General features: G+C 43.8%; 1 long non-coding RNA gene across 2 annotated transcripts; it reads left to right on the top strand.

The window, feature by feature from the left end:
- Nucleotides 1-10,086: 10,086 nt before the first annotated feature.
- LOC132649729 (uncharacterized) lies at nucleotides 10,087-19,570 on the top strand. 2 transcript variants are annotated; one of them, XR_009588233.1, is made up of 3 exons: nucleotides 10,087-11,281; nucleotides 17,780-18,017; nucleotides 18,814-19,570. It is a non-coding gene; the product is annotated as an uncharacterized LOC132649729 (long non-coding RNA). The 2 variants fall into 2 exon arrangements; XR_009588234.1 differs by lacking the exon at nucleotides 10,087-11,281 and adding an exon at nucleotides 13,026-13,127.
- The last annotated feature ends 550 nt before the right edge of the window (nucleotides 19,571-20,120 follow it).

The following is a 20,120-nucleotide window of genomic DNA, read 5'->3' as shown; positions in this document are numbered from 1 at the left end:
ACCAACGTGGTTACACAGAGAAACCCTGTCTCAAAAAAAAAAAAAAAAGAAAGAAAGAAAGAAAGAAAGAAAGAAAGAAAAGCAAGGGAGGAAAAGAAAATAAACAGGCTGGAGAGATGGCTCAGTGGTTAAGAGCACTGGCTGCTCTTCCAAATGACCTGGGTTCAATTTCCAGCACCCACATGGCTGCTCACAACTGTCTGTAACTCCAGTTCCAAAGGATTTGACACTTTCACACCAATGCACATAAAAGAAAGTTAAATAATTAAAAATAAAGTTTTTTTAAAAAGACAACAAACTGACCTCTAAGTAATAATAATAAAATATAATAAGACAAAAATTATCACATCAAAATTGTTCAAGACAAAAAGAAAAAGAAGCCCAAAAAAAGGCACAAGAAACAGAGACCCACTTGTTCATACACTTAGGAATCCCATAAAAACATTAAACTGGAAGCATATATATATATGCAGAATACCATATCATAAAAGGGAGATAAAATATATATATGATATAATAAAAATAAGATAAATTTGTTTAAAGTTCTGCCACATTATGAGACCTCCAAAGACGTGTTGAGTTCATTTTCGTTCTGTTGGTCATCTTCTGAGCATGCAGCCTACCCTTAAGAGTACTTTGTTTCCTACCTAGCTGTCCCTCAACGGAGACATGGATACAGAAATTGTGGTACATTTACCCAGTGGAATATTACTCAGCTATTAAAAGCAAGAAAATAATGAAATTTGCAGGCAAATGGTGGGAACTAGAAAAGATCATCTTGAGTGAGGTAACTCAGAAGCAGAAAGACACACATGGTATATACTTACTTATAAGTGGATATTAGACATATATTGTAGGATAAACATACTAAAATCTGTACACCTAAAGAAGCTAAGCAAGAAGGAGGACTCTGGATAAGATGCTCAATCCTCATTCAGAAAGGCAAATGGGACGGACATTAGAAGAGGGAGAAAACAGGGAACAGGACAGGAGCCTACCAGAGAGGGCCTCTGAAAGACTCTATTGACCAAGGTATCGAAGCAGATGCTGAGACTCATAGCCAAATTTTGGGCAGAGTGCAAGGAATCTTATGAAAGAAGGGGGGATAGAAAGACCTGAAGGGGACAGGAGCTCCAACAGAGCCAAAAAAGAAAACAAAAACAAAAACAAAAAAACTGAGCACTGCAGGCCCCGAAGGGAATGATACCCCAACCTAGGACAATGCATGGAGAGCATCTAAAACCCTGGCTCAGATGTAGCCCATAGACTCAGTATCTAAGTGTGGTCCCTAGTAAGAAAAGCAGGGACTTCCTCTGCATAAAATTCATGGCAGGCTCTCTGATCACCTCCACCTAGGGGGGATGCAGCCTTGCCAGGCTACAAAGGAAGACAATGCAGCCAGTCCTGATGAGACCTGATAGACTAGGGTCAAATAGAAGGGGAGGAGGACCTCCCCTATCAGTGGACTAGGGGAGAGGCATAGGAGGAAAAGAGGGAGGGAGGGTGGGATGGGGAGGAGACAAGTGAGGGAGCCACAGCCAGGATACAAATTGAATAAATTGTAATAAATGATAATAATTTTAAAAAAGAAAACAAAAAGGTAGTTTGTTCACCCAGTGAGACTGCATTGGAGGAAACTAAATTTTCATTTGCAAGTGGCTATCAATAGTAGATAGCCTCTGGTTTAGGGATGGGGGCATGTGTCCACTTTCCCATTCTGTAGGTTGCTGCTTTGTCCGAAAAATGGTCTATTTTGCCTTACAGAAGATTTTCAGAGAAATAAGACTAATTAGGGATGAGGTGACAACGTTTCTGTCAGTTCTGGTTGCTATAGCAGTCTCCACAGGCCACTACCTGCAGCTTTCCAGACCTTGTCTAGGTAGGCTGTTAGACTATGGCTGTCAAAAGCGGGGAGGGTGCAGCTTTCAAGTGAAATCAGAGTCCTTGTCTCCCCCCACTCACCCCACGCCCAAAGCCCCCTTGCCCTCAGGGCTTGAGTTTCCCATCCACCTGTCAGAGAGCCCTGATTCAGGCAGGAAGCTCTGCATGGTGGAACAGAGCACCACACTGGGGGCTCTTGCACCTCTATCCCAAGGACTGTCTGGTTCCAGCACTACAGAGAATCAGCTGTTGATCTGAGCCTCAGTTAAATGAATGGTGCCCAACACTAATACTCTACAATGCCTGGCACTGGGTGATCTATAGAAGAAATGTTTGTTCTGTCTCAGCCTAGTCTACATAGAGTCCCAGGACAGCCAGAGCTACATGATGAGACATCATCTCAAAACACACATACACATACAGAGAGAGAGAGAGAGAGACCTGCATTAAGCAGTCTGCTGTGGGTTACCTGAATTCTTTTTTTATTAACTCATAATGAGCTAACTCATATATTCTTTCCTTATCTTAATTCTATTTTTCTCCAACTTCATAATAAACAAGATGGGAAGGAAAAGAGTAATAGATGGAGATTTGAAATAATCAGTTAAATGAGCCATCTATGCAACAGAAGAATATGAATGTCCATGGGCTACCAGAGGAATGGTAAAAGTATAAAGCCAACAAGACCTCCAAGTCTTGCTGCAGCCAAGATTCAGAGAAAAGTGCAGTCTTTCAAATGGACTCGTGCTGGTTGTTAGTATTTAGAAACCTGCTCCTGGGTTGCCTAGCAACCTATGATGTCATCATGTGTGCTGGCCAGGTGGTCACACCTGGAATGCATGGTTACCTTCCCCCTTAAAGGGACCAGCCTGCCGTATGGTCCCTCCCTCTCTTGGTCTCTTGCCTCTTGTTCCCTCTTGCCCTCTCCCCTTTCTCTATTAGGGCTCCTCCTCCCACTTCCCCCCCCCATCGTGTTCTGCTCTCCCTTCTTTCTCTCTCTCTTCATCTCCATCTAATAAACCTCTTTCATATAAGATCTGTTGTATGCCTAGTCGTCATTATTTAATTTATCTCTAACAGTGCTCACCGCGATGACACAGATACTCAGCACCATTCTTCCTGCCGCGTGCCTTTTCCGTAGAGATTCGCACCTCCCCACGCATAGCCCACTCTCCCCAGTGGATCACTTCAACACCCAGGCTTCACTCTCCACTGGAAGCTTATCTAAACTGACCCTGTTGACCATGTCCTCATAGAGTAGCAGTGATTCCCTTCATAAGGAAGTGGCCTGAGCTGCAGATGCCCCACCCGGTCTCCAGTCATGCCTGCTTCTGTTTCTCCGATGCTTCAGCCACGCCTTGCTTGCATTCTGCCTCCATCTTTAAGGCCTCCCTGATTTTCTTTCACCTCTAGCAAAAACAGCTAATATGCTGGGGCACTCACAGTTCACCAGGTGCTGTCCTGAATCTATGCTCTGTCATCCAGGTTGCTGTGGCATGCAGCCATGCCTGGATACCTGTGCTCTCTCTGAAGTGTAGAGATTGAGCACAGAGAAAAAGGACACTCAGTGACTAGATACAGAAACGATAACTAAAGCCCACCTTGCTTGTTCCAATACTTCCTATCAGTAAAACATAAGGCCTCTTCCACCCAGTGTCCATGGAGCAAAGGAGATCTAGTCCACTGAGATCATGAGCTGTTTCAGTTGCTTACTTTCTTGGCGGAGACTGAAAATATAACCTCATTTTTTGGCAGTATCAGGGATTAAACCCAGGGTCTTGCACATGATAGGCTAATACCCTACCACTGGGCTATGAGTTCTCAGCCTCTAATTATCTCATTTTAACCATGTATTTGAGGTAAGCTATAAATAAAACTATAAATAGTAAAAAGTAATAGGTGATGGATGATAAATGATAGCTAAGTGGGCATAAGATAAAAGACACGTACATGATAGATGACAGATGTCCTGGTTGCTTTCTATTGCTGTGACAAACACCGTAAGCAGAAGCATCTTGGGGAGGGAAGGGTTTATTTCATCTTACAGCTTGTTGTCCATCACCCACAGAAACTAGAGCAGGAACCTGGAGGCAGGAGCTGAAGCAAAAGCCATGGAAGTGTGCTGCTTCCTGGCTTGGGCCTATGACTTGCTCAGTTTGCCATAAGAAGGCAAAGGCGGTCTAGGGCACTTGCTTATTTATAAACCTAGGACCACCTACTCAGGGGTCATACCACCTACAGTGAGCTGGAAAATCCCAAGTCATGAAAACTATAATTTGGATCCCAGCACCCATATAACCCCCTGAGAGTAGTTCTCTAATGCCTGTAACCCCAGAACTGAGGGAGGGTGGAGACATCCCCAGGGATTTCTGGGGCTGGCTGGTGGCGAGCCTTTTGTAACAACAAAAAGCACAAGCTTCAGATTCAGGAGGAGATCCCACCTCAAAAGAAAGAAGCAGAGAGTGATAGGAAAGGCTATCTGATGCCCTCCTGACTTCCACATACATGTACAGGCACGCACACACACACACACACACACAAATTTTTTTAAAAGTCGAGATAATTCTCCTAACAAAACATTGAAAAAGAAACTCTTCAAGAGTTTCTCGATCAGAAGTTTTTTATTACAAGCAAAAAAAAAAAAAAAAAAAAAAAAAAAAAAAAAAAGTAGACTTGTACCAACTGAAACAAAAAAGAGACTTGTTAAAAGAACATGATGCTGGAGCGATAGCCCGGTGGTGACAAGTGCTCACCACTCTCTCAGAGGGCCCAGGTTCCATCAGCACTCACATCTGGAGGCCTGGAACTACAGCTCCCGGAGATCTGCTACCCGCCCCTGACCACTGTGGACACACACACATTAAATAAATACACGAATGAATGGACTGATTAATTAATTCATTAATTAGTTAAAACTTCCTGCCTCTGCCTTCCGAGTGTTGTGGTCAAAGGTGTGCGTTACCACTGTTGGGCCCATAAATCTCTTTTTTAAAAGAGTGTTCCCTCAATGAGTGATTGTGGGACACACCTTTAACCCCAACATTCAGTAGGTAGAGGCAGTCAGATCTCTGTGAATTCAAGGCCAGTCTGACTCACAGAGCTAATTTCAGGACATTCAATGCTACATGAAGAAACCCTGTCTTGAAAAAAAAAAAAAAAAAAAAAAAAAAAAAGCATGTTCTCTCGCTTCTTTTCCTCACAATTAACTTAAAATGGTGTCTGCAAAATAAGGACTTCCAAAACTTCCTTCTTCTGTTGAAGCAACTAGAACACAGACAAACATTGTCAGAATCAATATTGTCAACACACTGGAAATCATCCAAAGGTTCACAGCAGTCTGGAGAGCGTGTATCCAAGAAAAGAAGCTGAAATTCGGTGTGAAGAGCAAGCTTTGTGGGAGATGGAAATCCTGTGTATGTTTTCACTACCCTGGTTTAGGTGATGAATTCCAAAATACTAACTAACACACAAACAACAAACAACAAAAGATGAGTCAAGCTTCCCCCAAACCAAACACTGGCTCACTGACAGGAAAAGACAGTCAACAGAGAGGGTTCAATAAGAACTTACATTCCTCTTGATACAGATGTAACTGCGTTGCTCTACAAACAACTATAGATTCACACATGTGTGAATGTACATCTGGACTGGTATCCATGCTTCTCTGCCTGTCAGCTAAGAAGGGCCCAGAAGCAATGACTCCCAGTAACAATGAGCAAGCTCAGCAGCCAAATCTTTGTTTCTAACACTGATAACAGGCACCAGGAGTCCATGGCATAGAAATAGTAGAAATGGGGCCTAGCCACACAGTCAAGCAGCAAGCGTACACAGGCAAGGGTTTTTTATTGGGCCACAGCTTGAGCCAGCTGACTCAAGTCAAAGAGAATCAGCACTGATGAGAGCTGACCAACTGCTCACTTGAGCAAAGGAAACAGCAGACTTCCTTGACTTTTCTGGTGTAGTATCTTTGTTAGGGTTTCTATTGCTGCGAAGAGACACCATGATCATGGCTACTCTTAATAAGGAAAACATTTAATTAGGGCTGGCTTACAGGTTCAGAGGTTTAGTCCATTATCCTCAATGCAAGTATGGCAGTGTGCAGACACACATGATGCTGGAGAAGGAGCCCAGAGTTCTACATCTACAGCCCAGGTCAGCAGGCAGTAGGAAAAGAGAGTAAGCCACTGGGCCTGGCTTGAGATTCTGAGACCTCAATGCCCACCCCAGTGACACACTTCCTCCAACAAGGCCACACCTCCGAATAGTGCCACTCCCTTGGTCATTTTTATTCAAACCACCACAAGTAGGCTCAAGTTCATTAATCATGTTTTGTTTGTTTGTTTCATTTGGCACAAATGCTGACTGGTACTTGGTGGGCTAATGGGTAGTCAGTGTCATTCTGGAATTGTAGCAATACATCTGCCTTATATCTTGCATTAATTTCCTGGCCATGTGACAGGACTGTTGGTATCTGAGCTGCTGAGAAAGCCCAAGGAAGCAGATCAAGTGCCCTGTGTTGCCGTATTGGATAGCATGTTTCTCAGATGACCAACATTTCTGCATGCAGCGCTGGGTAGAGTTTGAGTAAAAGGCGGAGGCAGGAAAAGAGACAGACACTGTATACACGAAAGCATCTTCTACAAGATAGCAGAACAGGACTCCCAGCGTTGCCAAGGTCATTGAAAAGAGAAGTCTGAGAAACTATCCCAGAGCAGAGATGGCTCAGATTAACAGAGTATCTAAATTGGTTATTAGCTGTGACATGTATACTGTAGTCAGATGTCAACAGCAGGGGAACTGGATGTGACAGAAGTGGACACTTTTGTTCTATCTTTGCAATCATTATATAAATCTGAAACCACTCTAAAAGTTATGTTTATCTTTTAAATGGGGCTTAGAATACTGCCTGGGCAGCAGGACTCTGGGAAGCAGAGTTTAAAAGGAATTTTTATTCTCCCGCTTCAATTGTTGTCTGGGAGGCCTATTGCCTCTGTCTGCTGGCCTAGACCTAGTCCTAGAAGCTTCCAACCTCCCTATAATCTAACCTAGGCCTAGAATGTTTTCAGGCTCTGAGACTTACTGCTTAATAAACTCACCCTTCTTTGTTCTTTCTGAGCTCATAGCTGGCTGGTTCAACTCCTGTTCTGGCTCAAACTTCTCTCCCAGCTGACTTCTTTAGTCTGGTTTCTTTCTCAGCTCCTGAATTGCTTTGCTTGGCCTCCAAGTAACTCCAGCAATCTGCTATAATCTTCTGGATCCTTCTCATTCTCTGGCTCATTTGGTCTTTACCTGAGTTCTCTCTCTTTCTCTATTACTACCCAGTAAAGCTGCCTCCTCTCTCTCTGTCATTGTCCCTTAAGTAGCTTCCCTCTCCTCTCTCTTCTTGTGAGAGTTGGACGTATCCTATTCCGTCAAATCTTCTCTGATTTGTCACCTTTTCTGCCACTCAGTTAGACATCACCTTCAAACATGGGTGCTCCCTTTTACAAACTAACTTTACCTTCATTACTTGGGATTAAAAGCGTGTACCACCACACCTGGACCTAAGCTCTTCTTTACCTGAAACTTGCTTCATACCATGCTGGCCTTGAATTTAGAGATCTGCTTGCCTCTGCGTCCTGGATTAAAGATATATCTGTATTCCAGCCAGCTCATCAAGACCTAGAAGGTCTTTGGATGTGATCTCTTGCTAGAGCAGCTATAATCTGAATTAAAATTCCTCTACAGATCAGTAAGAATAAGGAGTGCCACTATAAACCACGCAACTCTGCCACCTTCTCTGACATTGGTCACCATTGCATTTTTCTGGACCCAGAATATAGCTGTTGCCTACCACGATGGGCTTGGGTGAGCGTGTCTGCTCAGCAGAGCCTGGATCCTCTACTATAAAGAAAGTGTCTTTTATTGTGAGCTGCCATCCTGGGAGGGAATCCTCACTACACCAGATGGAGATCTCGTAATGAGAAGGGAAGCTTCAGACACTGTTCAGCCAGAAACAATAGACACATCATAGCTCAAGTATAAAAACTAAACTGCAAAGAAATGGACTTTTGAACTCAGTAGGTGGTAAGCAGGCAGTAGGACCTCAAGCGGCTCTGGCACTGGCTCCTAAGGGCTAGTGGTTAATTTCTAGGAATTTTACAAGCTGGTTATTAAACACAATTATTACCCAAAAATTAAATTGCATAAACTTACATGCTTAAATTATGTATTCAAATGAAAATAAACATTTTTAAATCTATCAATTCCTAACTATCTTACTATGCTGTTTTCTGTCCTTGCCTGATTATCCTCTGTATGATTCAGATCCTTGTGCATTACAGGGTCTCCGGAAAAGCAAAACCTCACTGGACTTAAGGGAAGAGACTTGTTCAGACATCAGTGATCCAGCTCTCAGCTCTGGACAGCACAAACATCCAAATGTCTGACCCAGTGAGATCTAGCCCAACCACCGGGAGGGCTGACTGGGCTCCTGGGGCGCACACTGAATGGTAGGAAGTCAGCTAACAGGATGAGGAAAAACCTGGGCAACTCGGTGCATGATCTAGGAGACAAACAGGATGCTTCAAGGCCAGAGGGGCAGAGTCCAGCAGAGGACAGATGTTTTCCTGTGGCCTTCAGACCCAGGCTGGCTTAATTAGAAGAGCTATAGGGTCTGATTAACCCACCTCCGTCTGGAACCCACAGGATAAAGCTAGTCCAGGCATACCCATCCACAGAGTTCTCACATATGCTTTGGGAATGAGCACTTCAAAGCCAAATTCTGAAACTCTCTGGCTGGAAAACACTTCAACTGGACAGTTGGCTCATAAAGGCTCTAGGAAGGAGAGCCACAGCTGTGAGATTGGCAGGGAAGTCTCAATTCACAATAGCTTTTGAAGTGTACTTCCTGAGAAGAAGGCTGGAAGCAGCGAGGAAGGTGAGTGTGAGTGCTGGGCCTGTCCCGCCTCTTCCTTGGGTCTGCCACTTTTGTGCAGAGTCTGGAATTCCCTGCACATCCGTAAGCATTTTGCAGCTTGCCGTTGTGATTGCAAGCTTGCTCAATGATACACCTTGGTAACTTTCCCATGTATAGTGCCTAGATCTGATTCTTCCGCACTATTGATCACTAGTTCTCTGGCTAGTGCAGCTGCATTTATCTCGGGTTACTCTTGGTTCTTACCAGCTTTGATCCCACTAAACAATGCCTGTAAGCATACTTCACTCTGCTCTTCATACACTTGTGTAAACTTTGGAGGGTCTCTGGGGATGAGGCTGGATAGCCCGGTGGCTTCTGAAAATGCTTACCAGGGAAGCATCCCCTGGGTTCCTCCCCAGACCAGCCAGGTAGGACATGAGTGTTTTTTTTGTTTTGTTTTGTTTTGTTTTGTTTTGTTTTTTCAGTCTCACTGGCTACTGGCGAGGTGGATTGAAGCACTTCCTATAGAAACCTCAGAGAATTTTCCCAGAACTACACATGCCTCATGCAGTTCCGCTAAGACAGCCAGCTCAGAGCCTAGCCCAGGGGAATCCGATGAGCATGAAGTCAGAGACCTGGGCGGGCCAGAATCAGCTGGAGTTGGCCCTTGATCTAAGGGAGAGGAGAAGGCTCATGCCCCAGGACATAGAAAAACATAAATTGAACCCCGGAGGTTTCAGGTCTGGAGTTGGCCTGCCCAGAGCTTCTAGACCTGAGCCCTACCTAGCCCAGGAGTGAGCTGAGGGAGGTGGAGGAGGGAGCAGGAAGGGGGGACAAATCGCTGAAACTTTCCCTGTTTCAGACTTGGGGTTTCCTGAATGTTCTCATTGTTTACTTTCCAGGCCAACTTGATGTCATTTGTCTCTCCCTTAGCCCCAGTCTCCAAAGCCTGATGACACATGACTGGAACTGAGCTGTAAAATAGCATGGTTGCAACATCTGAGCCTTCTTTAGCCAAAGAGGTGGACGTCTTTAAACGAGCCAATATCTTTTTGTCAGCGCTTGGCTCTGAGGTTACTAGCCAAACCATCAGACAAAAACATGTGATGAAATCTCTGAGAAGGAGCTTCTCCCCACTCTGAAGTCATCTCTACCACAGGGTCAGGGCACAGAGCACAGCAGCCTCCCTCCCTCCGCAGTCCTGGTTCATTGCCGAGAGCCAGTTCCCAGCTGCGCACCACACAGGCACCTTTGCAGAGCATGGTGGGGAGTCTCACTGAGGCAGCGTGCAAACTTTAATGGAAAGATCCACGTCGCCTTTGTGCCCACAGGCTATGGCATTCCAACACAGCCCGCCACTCTGGGCCCTCCATCCCTGCATCTATCTGTAAACCAATGTGTTTCTCCAAGAAGTGGGCTGCAACCTTGTGTTCAGGCAGCCTCGGACTGTGCCACAGACTTTAAAGGAAGATGTCAGATGTTGCTGGACTAGCCCTACATGCTTCACACACACATCATTTGCAAATAGACTACAGATCACGGGGTTTCGGGGACACAATGTCACCAGGGAGCAGACATAAAGGACTACTTCCAGGCTGCAGGGTAAGATTTTTATGACTAGAAAAATAGAGAAAAACCATTCACTCTGGACAGAACTGGGTTTACTTTCTTGGACACCGTTTAAAGACATGAAAACAAACACGTGAAACCAGGCAGAACAGTGGGTGGGAACCTTCCGTGGCTTTTTGCAGTTTATTGTGACAGATGGCACAGTCTGGAGTGACTGTTGGCCCTGCTTGTATCCGAGTGTAAGTGGTTTGTCTTCCGAGGTGGCTCTTCTTGGTTGTCAGTCTGACTACATCTGGAACTAACGAAAATCCAAGAGGCGGGTACACCTGTGAAGATTTTTCTTTTTTTCTTAATTAAGTTAGTTGAAGGGGTAAGACCCACTTTTAATCCAGATCTTCTGAGGTGGGAAGACCCACCTTTGATCTGAGCTACATTCTGCTGACAGCCTGTTAGTTTGAATGAAATGGCCCCACAGGCTCACAGGAACTGGAGGTGTGGCCTTGTTGGAAGAAGTATGTCACTGGGGGTGGGCTTTGAGGTCTGAACTGCTCAAGCCAGGCCCAGGATAACAGTCTCTTCCTGATGCCTGCTGATCCAGATGTAGACTTATGAGCTTTTTTTCTAGCACTATGTCTACCTGAATGCCTCCATGTTTCCTGCCATGATGATAATGGACTAAACCTCTGAAACTGTAAGCCAGCTTCACTGAAATATTTTCATGGTGGTCATAGTGTCTCTTCACAACAATAGAAACCCTAGGACACATCTGTAGAGAAGACACCCATCCTGCTGCCTGTCTTGAGGTACAGGTGTGTATCAGTGGAAGCCAGTATGATGTGATGGAGAGATGGGAGAGGAAGAGAAGTAGGATGGTTTGAGCACTGTGAAGAGAAGTAGAACCAGAAACAAGAAAGTGGAGAGAAATAGCCTGATGTGAGTAGCCTTCCCTGCCATTTTTTTGTTTTATTTATTTTTTTAATATTTTTATTTTAATTTTTATTAATTATACTTTATTCACTTTGTATCCCCCCATAAACCCCTCCCTCCTCCAAATCCCACCTTTCCTCCCTTTTCTCCACACATGCCCCTCTCCAAGTCCACTGATAGAGGAGGTCTTCCTTTCCTTCCTTCTGATCCTAGTCTATCAGTTCTCATCAGAAGTGGCTGCATTGTCCTCCTCTGTGTCCTGGTAGGGCTGCTCCCCCCTCAGGGGGAGGTGATCAAAGAGCAGGCCAATCAGTTCATGTCAGAGGCAGACCCTGTTCCCATTACTATGGAACCCACTTGGACACTGAACTGCCATGGGCTACATCCATGCAGGGGTTCTAGGTTATCTCCATGCATGGTACTTGGTTCTGCCCTGCCATTTGAGGCCATGGTGAAGTCCTCCTGCTGCTACTGAGGGTCATGTCTGGGTTTGTGGCCATGTAGTAGCAGAGGATCTGTGTTAATGTCCACAGCTCATATTACCACCAAAGACCATGGGGACATGCTTGGTCTGAGCTGCCACCTGGGAAACTGTTGATGCCCAAGGGCTTTGCAGAGCTGGCCCCAACCCTCATTAGCTGGGGCAGTTGGGAGAGCTGGCCCCACCCCTTGCTGATTGCAGCACTCCAGAGACTGGTCCCTGCACCAAGCCTCAGTAGCACAGTAGAGCTGGCCCTGGTGATGGGGCCTCAGGTGAGCCAGCCCTGAAGGCTTGAGATTGGGAGGGCTGGCCCATCTGCCCTGAGGTGGTGTGGACCCTAACGAGATACCCTGGCCCAGGCCTCTTGTCCCCTTCCATTGCCAAGAGAGTTGGCTCCAGGGTCATGAGAGCAGGAGAGCCAGCCCTGCCCCCTTACCAGCTGAAACACTCAGGAGAGAGTGTACCTCACCTGGAAAGCACAGTAGAGCTAAACCTGGTGGCATGGATGCAGGTAAGCCACTCTGAGAGCATGAGAACAAGAGAGCTGGCCCTGCCTCTTGCTGGCTGTGGTATTGGGTGAGCTAGCCAAGGCAGTGCTGGAGAGCTGGCCCTGGTGGTGTGAATGCAGGAGCGCTGGTAGGCTGACCAACTTAGCTACCACCCAGGTCCAGATTCAGGGCTTTAAATTGGCCCACCCACATCTACCCCATCTATGGACTGCTAGAGTTAGTGAAGGGGCTGGTTCTAAGGAACCAAAACTGCAGGATCTCCATGACATAGGGCAACAACAGGCTCTCTGAGAGAAGTCCTGGTGAGGATCCTGTATTGATAGTGTATTAGAAGCCAGAGGCCTTGAACCAGACTAAAGATTCATTGCAATGAACATTGTGCAAGTAAAGATGTGTGAACACCACAGCTTCCATGACAAGAAGGGTTTTGTCGCTGTATTGTTTTGTTTGGGGGGGATTCTTTTGGGGGGAGGCTTGAGTCTTTTGGTTTTGTTTTTTGGATTTTTTTCTTTTCCTTTGGGGGAAGGTTGCAAGGGTAGAAGGTGGATACAAAGGGGCGAGGAGATGAGTGGGATTGGGATGCATGATGTGAAATCCACAAAGAGTCAATAAAAAGTTTTTAAAGACACAATCTATATAAAAGACATGAAAGAAAAAAGCTGTTTCTTCACCTGCTTGCTCTTACTCTTGCTGGTAAGCCTATTTCTTCACCAATGTTAAAGCCAACTTTTTTTTTTTTTAATTCTGGAATATACTGAAGACCAGCTGAGACATCCAGCTTCATGAACTAAACAAGCAACTACTGGATTCTTGGACCTTCCTTTGGTAGACAACCATTGTTGAACTAGCTGGACCACAGCCTGTAAGCCATTCTAATACACACACACACACACACACACACACACACATTCTATAAGTTCTGTTCCTCTAGAGAACTCTGACTAATATATCTTCCTAGTATAGTTTTAAAAACCAAAGTTTCCAAAGGGAGAGAAAAGGCCACGCCTCTGTTGAAGACCCACTGATTAGAGCTTCATGACTGTCGAGAATCAGAATGTTGCAGATCAAATTTATCTTGGGTTATTTCTAGCCCCTTTAATAGCCCCTTAAATTCATTGGCCACCCCCATATCTGACCTAATATCTTTGTGATGATCAAAACCTTTAAAATGCATTTTTAGCACACCACACTATCTTCCAGCAACCCAAAAGCTAAGATTGCCTTCAGATAGCACCTGAACCTACAGCAGAATCTCCCCTGCTTTGCTGTAACCCATCTACCTGCAGTCTCCACCAAGTTATTTGGTAAATGTCTTGATTGTAACTTCCTTTTTCTGTAACTAATAGAAGCTCATGTACCCACTTAGTCAATGGAGCTTGTCTTTCTGTGTACCCAGGCCATGGCCACTAATATTTGGCTCTAGAGTAAAAGTTCTTTCTCTTTTCCTTCGAAATGAGAGTTCTGTTTTGCACAGACAGTTTCAAATCTTGCAAGGCAAGGACCACAACCTGTAATTTCTTTGCAGTGCCCAGCAGAGTTCTCACAGAGGCCCCTAGGAAATGCCTGACATTAGTAGGTACATGATTTAAAACCTCTACTGGACTCAGCAATAAGTGGTTCATTTGTACATTGCTGTAACAAGTCTTTGAAAGAAGCAAAATACTTCATATACTCTACACTTAAAAATTCAACACAGTGTGAGCAGAAGGTGGCAACAGGAGGAAAGGAATTCAAGGCCAGCCTTGAATTTGTTTTAACATAGAAATGTATGTGAATATGTTTTTGTTTTAACTGTAGGTGTGTGATATGGGGCTGCTTCAAATTGTCCACAGCAGCTGACTATTTGCCTTGTGCTCTAGTAGGAGCATGATTTTGCCAGTTAAAGGTAGTTTACATTTGTAATTCTGAGGACTCTTCATGGGGTATATAGATGCCAGAGCCCCGACAGGCTGCAGCTGCTGTACCACCTGCTGCTGTTGCTGTTTCCTTTACTCTTTGTTGTTTTCTGGTTGCTGGCTGGTTGCTGGTTAGAGATATCCCAAAGATCAAACTCACCCCAAGGAACTCAACATCCCAAATCACAGGAAGTAATCTAATGATATCAATGCCCCCTTTCCCCTCTAACCTTCTTTCTCTCCTACCTAGTGTTGGGAGTTTGGAAGGGATGGGGGAAGTGTAGATAAAAGAACCCAATAAGCAGACAAAAAACCTGGCTACACCTTCCAAGTTCAAACCCACGTGAACTACATAAAATCCTAACTAAAAGATAAAAGAAAAAAATCTATACAAAAGCTAGCCAAACAAGTCCTTTGTAAAGATTGATTTGGTAACCTGTGTCTGTGAAGCCACACATGCAACATTAGGAAGCTGTAACAGAAGGTGGCTTTCACTCCTGAACAAGACCTGGCTGAATTTTCTTACCACTATTCCATTCCTTAATTGAGAGGGTCTAGCCTTTTTGCGCAACTTTTGTGCTGCTTAAGGGCAGTGACAGCGTGCTATAGGCCATGAGCGCCACTAGGAGGCGCGAGCTCCACACGTAGTGCTGGGGATCCTTGGAGACCCATGCTGTCTTTTCCTGAACCTGTTCCAAGTTTGCAAAGCAAGCGGCCATCGTGAATGGAGATTATTAAGATAGAGGATGTATCAGATATTAAACTGATGAGAACAGATACTACTCTCCAAACAAGGACCATGCATGGAAAGGACCTAGACCCCCTGCTCAGATGTAGCCCATAGGCAGCTCAGTCTCCATGTGGGTTCCCTAGCAAGGGAAGCAAGGACTGTCCCTGACATGAACTCAGTGGCCTGCTCTTTGATCACCTCCCCGTTGGTGGGGGTGTGTGTGCAGCCTTGGCAGGCTACAGAGGGAGACAATGCAAATAGTCCTGATGAGACCTGATAGGCTAGGGTCAGATGGAAGGGGCGAAGGACCTCCTCTAACAGTGGACTGGGGAAGGAGCATGGGAGAAGAAGAGGGAGAGATGGTGGGAGGAGACGAGGGAGGGGGCTACAGCTGGGACACAGAGTGAATAAATTGTAATAAATAATGAATAAATTTAAAAAGGATTATTAGGATAATTTCAACCAAAGTTGATGTTACTTATCATACTTATCTTTGCAATTAATTCTTCCTAAACAGCCTTAGAGCTGAAATCAACTTGGGGGTGGGCGGATGGTCTTCAGTGCAATCAGTGGCAGGACAACAAGGGCAGTGGCTAGAGTTTCCTGCTCCTGGGCCAAGGGTGCTCCCTGTGTGGATCCAGTATAATGGACCCCTGGTTCTATGCAGAAGGTGCTTTAAAACAAAACCTCACCCTCTTATTTTACCTCCCAAACTAGATCCAGAAATTTCAGTGAGTTATCATATTTAGCTTCTGTATCTTACAGATACAGATACAGTATCTTACAGATTTCCACAACTATATTATTTAATTTCTCAATAACCCAACAAGCAAACAAGGACTGTGATGAGGATGAGGAAACCAAAAAACAATGACGTTAAATATGATGCCCAGAATGCACAGCTACAAATAACAGAGTCAATTCTAAACTGCACTGTCAGCCTGCATTTGCTGCTTTTCTTCTTTCTTCCACCCTTCTCCCCACTTTTCTTCCACCCTTTCAACCCCCTAACACTAAATAATTTAGAAAAGAAGAACAGAGAGGAAAGGAAAGAAAACCCTGAATAAAGTCAGGGGTAATGAGGAGGATGACATTATCATTAGAGACATTGAGCTCCTTGGAGGCAAGTTTGATTGTTCGATGTCAGGATATCTATTTCTTCTTGTTGTTGTTTCTTCTTTGCACACAACTACTTAACAAACAGCAACCAATAACCCACCGTTCAGTGCCCTAACATTTATACACCCTCTGAAAGGTCCCCAGAGTTCCAAATGTTACACAATACGGAAACTATCTGCATCTGGCAAAATCACACCTCTGCTAGGGCACGAGGCAAATCATAGTCATCTGCTGTGAAGCAATCCCATATCCCATATCTCTTATTAAAACAAAAGCTATTCTTAAAATATTGCTGTGTTTTTTTAAAGAAATCAAAATTCTCCCTACATTGTACATCGCAGGCTGAGCCTGTAACTCTCTCATCTATCCTCCTGGCTCCACCATGCAGATGGACAGACAGGCCAAATAACACCAGAACAACCCTGAACACAAAATTGTATGTGAGAAGGACTGGAAAGATGTCTCAATGGTTTACAGCACTTGTAAAGGACCCAGGGTTCAGTTCCCAGCATCCATTTGTTACAATCACCTGTAACTCCATTTCCAGATCTGCCTGCTTCTTTTGGCTTCCTCAGAAACTGAGTACATTTGGTGAACAGACAGATAGACACTTACATACATAAAATAAATTTTAAAATACTAGCTTCAAAACAAAACTGTGAGAGAAGAGAAAGAGTTAATAATATTGACATACATATAGAGACAGTCTTAAACATGGCTATTTGTGTAGATAGAAGCAAAAAGGCACAATTATAATTATGGATATAGATACTACCTATACAGACATATAGTTACTATTTTAGGTGTAGATACGGTTCTGTATTGAGGTGTTGATACAAAGAAGGACACAGATACAAATATTCCTTTATGCTAGCCATACTAAACACTCTAATCCATAGCTGGATCACACCTGTGCACATAGCCCATGGAAGTTTCAGCTTAGGAGATATAATACATAGCCTAACGGAGAAATTATATCTGTGAAGTTGAGTGCTGATTGCTGGGCCCATGTTTTTTGTTTTGTTTTTTTTTAATTTGTTTTTATTTTGTTTGTTTATTTTGAGACAGGGGCTCACAATGTAGCCTGGCCCTCCTTATGTAGACCAGGCTGGCCTTGAACTCAGAGACATCTATCTTACTCTGCCCCTACCACACATGGTGCATAATTAAAGCCACAATGACTAGCCAAGCCAACATTTTGTTTGGTTTTTTGTTTGTTTGTTTTGTTTTTCAAGACAGGGTTTCTCTGCATAGCCTTGGATGTCCTGGTCTCACTTTGTAGATCAGGCTGGCCTCAAACTCACAGAGATCTGCCTGCCTCTGCCTTCCTGAGTGTTGGAAGTACAGGTGTGTGCCACTATGCCCAGCCCAAGCCAACATTTTAAAAGGGAGATTCAAACGTTCCTTTTTCTTGTCATCAAAGTTTGCTTTTTCTATGATTAGACAATGTAAGGATTTCCTGGATAGTCTGGGATACTAATTTATAAACAGTCTGTATTTGTCTTTCTATATATGAGGATAAAAGTTAAAACTCAAAAAAAGCAAAAAATGTTATTGTATATTTTTACTATTATAAAATGAATTCTAATTTAGAGCAACACTACACTTCCAGCCATGACAGATTTTAAGATAATTATGTATTTGTCTCTTCAGTAATGTATCTGCTATCAACTTATTGCATTAAAGGTTTGCTTGTGAATTAAGATTATTTGCAGATTTATAGCCCTTTCAAATAAAAAGGATTTTCTTTCTTTCTCTTTTTTTTTTCAGAAGTACTTATGATTTCCTCAATCTGGAGATACACTTGCCATTAATAACCCCTTCTCCGAGACCCTCTCAGATAAATTCAGCCTGACATTCCTCTAATATGCAGGGCAGAGGAGGGCTCTGAGGACAAGAAGTAATCCCTGCATGAATTATATCAAGCCAGCATGTGAGAAAACATCCACCCCACAATTTATGAATTTTGAATGCTACCAGGACCTGCTTTGGTATGCTGAAGATAGAGGTAGGTGTGTTCACTGAGCTGACAGCCTGGATAGATGTTTATTGAGCACTGAAACTGCTGATTTGAAAACCTCTTATGTAATCATGATTTTGGTTTACCTACAATGCTTGTTAATAACATCTTCAAAGTGTTTGGCTCTGTCACCCAGGCAAAGGTGTTCTGTGTTTGGTTTCTTATGTAAAAAACTTTGTTCTGGTATCCATGGTAACCTCAGACTTGACCTAAGCCTGTATTTGTACCAACTGCTTTCCCTTGCTGAAACCTGGCTCCATTTGTTTAGACAGCTAGAAAAGAATGTGTGTGTGTGTGTGTGTGTGAGAGAGAGAGAGAGAGAGAGAGGGTGTGAGCCCTTCCAACATAATTATAATTGCTCTGTTATATTGCTACCTTACAATTGGTATTTTACCATGTCATCTGGCAGTGTAGTTACAATACAGACAAGTAACAATTTCTTCTGAAAGATGCTATAGAGAATGAAGGGTGGATTTGGGGTTACAATATACACATTGGTTGCACTGTATGAATTCAGGCGATAACTTCATTTTCTGTCCTTTATCATATCATACTTTATCATTAAGTATGGAGTTTGCTGTTTTTCATTTGTTTGAGACAGCAGAAGACCAAGGCTGGCCAAGAACTCTATATATAGCATTGAATCCCTAATCTTTCTGCCTCTCCCTCCTGAGTGCTGTAATTGCAGACATTAACCACATCTTTAAGCAATGTGGAGGACCAAACCCAGAGCCTTTTAGTAAGAACATTTGTTTTTTTGTTTTTTCTTTCTTCTTTTTTTCAGAGAACCTGTGCTCAATTCCCAGCATCCACATGGCAGCTCACAACCATCTGTTACTCCAGCCCCAGGAGATCCAGCACCTTCTTCTGACCTCAGTAGACATCAAGCATACACATGGTGCACAGACATACATTCAAGCAAAACACTCATATGCATAAAAACAAAATAAATAAATCTAAAAAGCATTTGCTATATAATTATTTTGATCAAATCTTTGTAAACTTCATACATGCATACAATGTATTTCGATCATGTTTACCCCTAAGTCTCCTAGATCCACCCTCCAGATCTCCCGATGTTGAGGTCTGCTCTTTGTGGCAGTTGACACATTTGCAGCCATTTTTGTACTCAGCTTCCATTTTGTTTACAAGGTGAAATGAAGTTCAAACTTTTTAACTTACTTCTTAGAAGTAGTTATCCATAGCTGACACTAACAGACCCTGCCAGAGGGTCAAGTTAACCTTATATTTTACTATGACTCGATGGTGTCATAATTCATGCTCTGTTATCTCCACACTTGGCTACTCTCTGGTCCCACTCTTTGTTATCTCTGCACTTGTCTGTACTCTGGAAGACCCTAACCACCACCTCACTTACCTCACTTGGGACCAATCAGCTCAAAGGTTAGCTGATAATACTTTGCTTAGTTGGCCAAAATGTGTTACAATGTATTACTGCACCCTCCCCCATCTTCTATGCTTGGTTTCCCTATAAAAAGACTGCTCTAAGAACAGGTCAATGTCACAGTTTGGCCGAGTCCATTGTGTTTCTGGTCATGACCAGTCTTAGGATCAGTGATCAATAAAATAAAATATCTGACTGAGATTGTTGTCTGAGTGGTTTGTGTGGCTATTCTTGGACTACAACACCAGCATTATGTCATCTTTTTTTTAACCCTCCAAATTCAATTTGTGCTGCCCATCCACTGAACTATGAGCAACCTACCTAGGGCCATACTCTCAAGGTAAACTGACTCTTCCTTCTCCAGAAGCTGTCGTCTGTTCATGGCTCCTAGGCTAGGGATGGAAGTTCATGAGCTTCTCCATACCCCCATGCTGGAATGTTGGCTGGCTAGATCTTATATGCAGATCATGTGCAGGCAACTCTACCTGCTGCCAACTCATGTGTGCACTAGTCCTGTCATGTCCACAAGATGCTGTTAGCTCAGGTCCTCCTGACCTCTGGTACTTACAACCTTTCTGCTCCCTCTACCAAGATGGTCCCCTACCTTGGGGAGGAGGTGTGATGTAGATGTCCCGTTTCTGGCTAAGCACTCTATAGACTCTTATTCTCTGTAATTTGACCAGTTG

The sequence above is a fragment of the Meriones unguiculatus genome, chromosome 21 (assembly GCF_030254825.1).
Source record: "Meriones unguiculatus strain TT.TT164.6M chromosome 21, Bangor_MerUng_6.1, whole genome shotgun sequence".
Classification (NCBI taxonomy): domain Eukaryota; kingdom Metazoa; phylum Chordata; class Mammalia; order Rodentia; family Muridae; genus Meriones; species Meriones unguiculatus.
The sequence above is the reverse complement of the archived record's forward strand: the minus strand, read 5'-3'. Positions and strand labels throughout refer to the sequence as shown.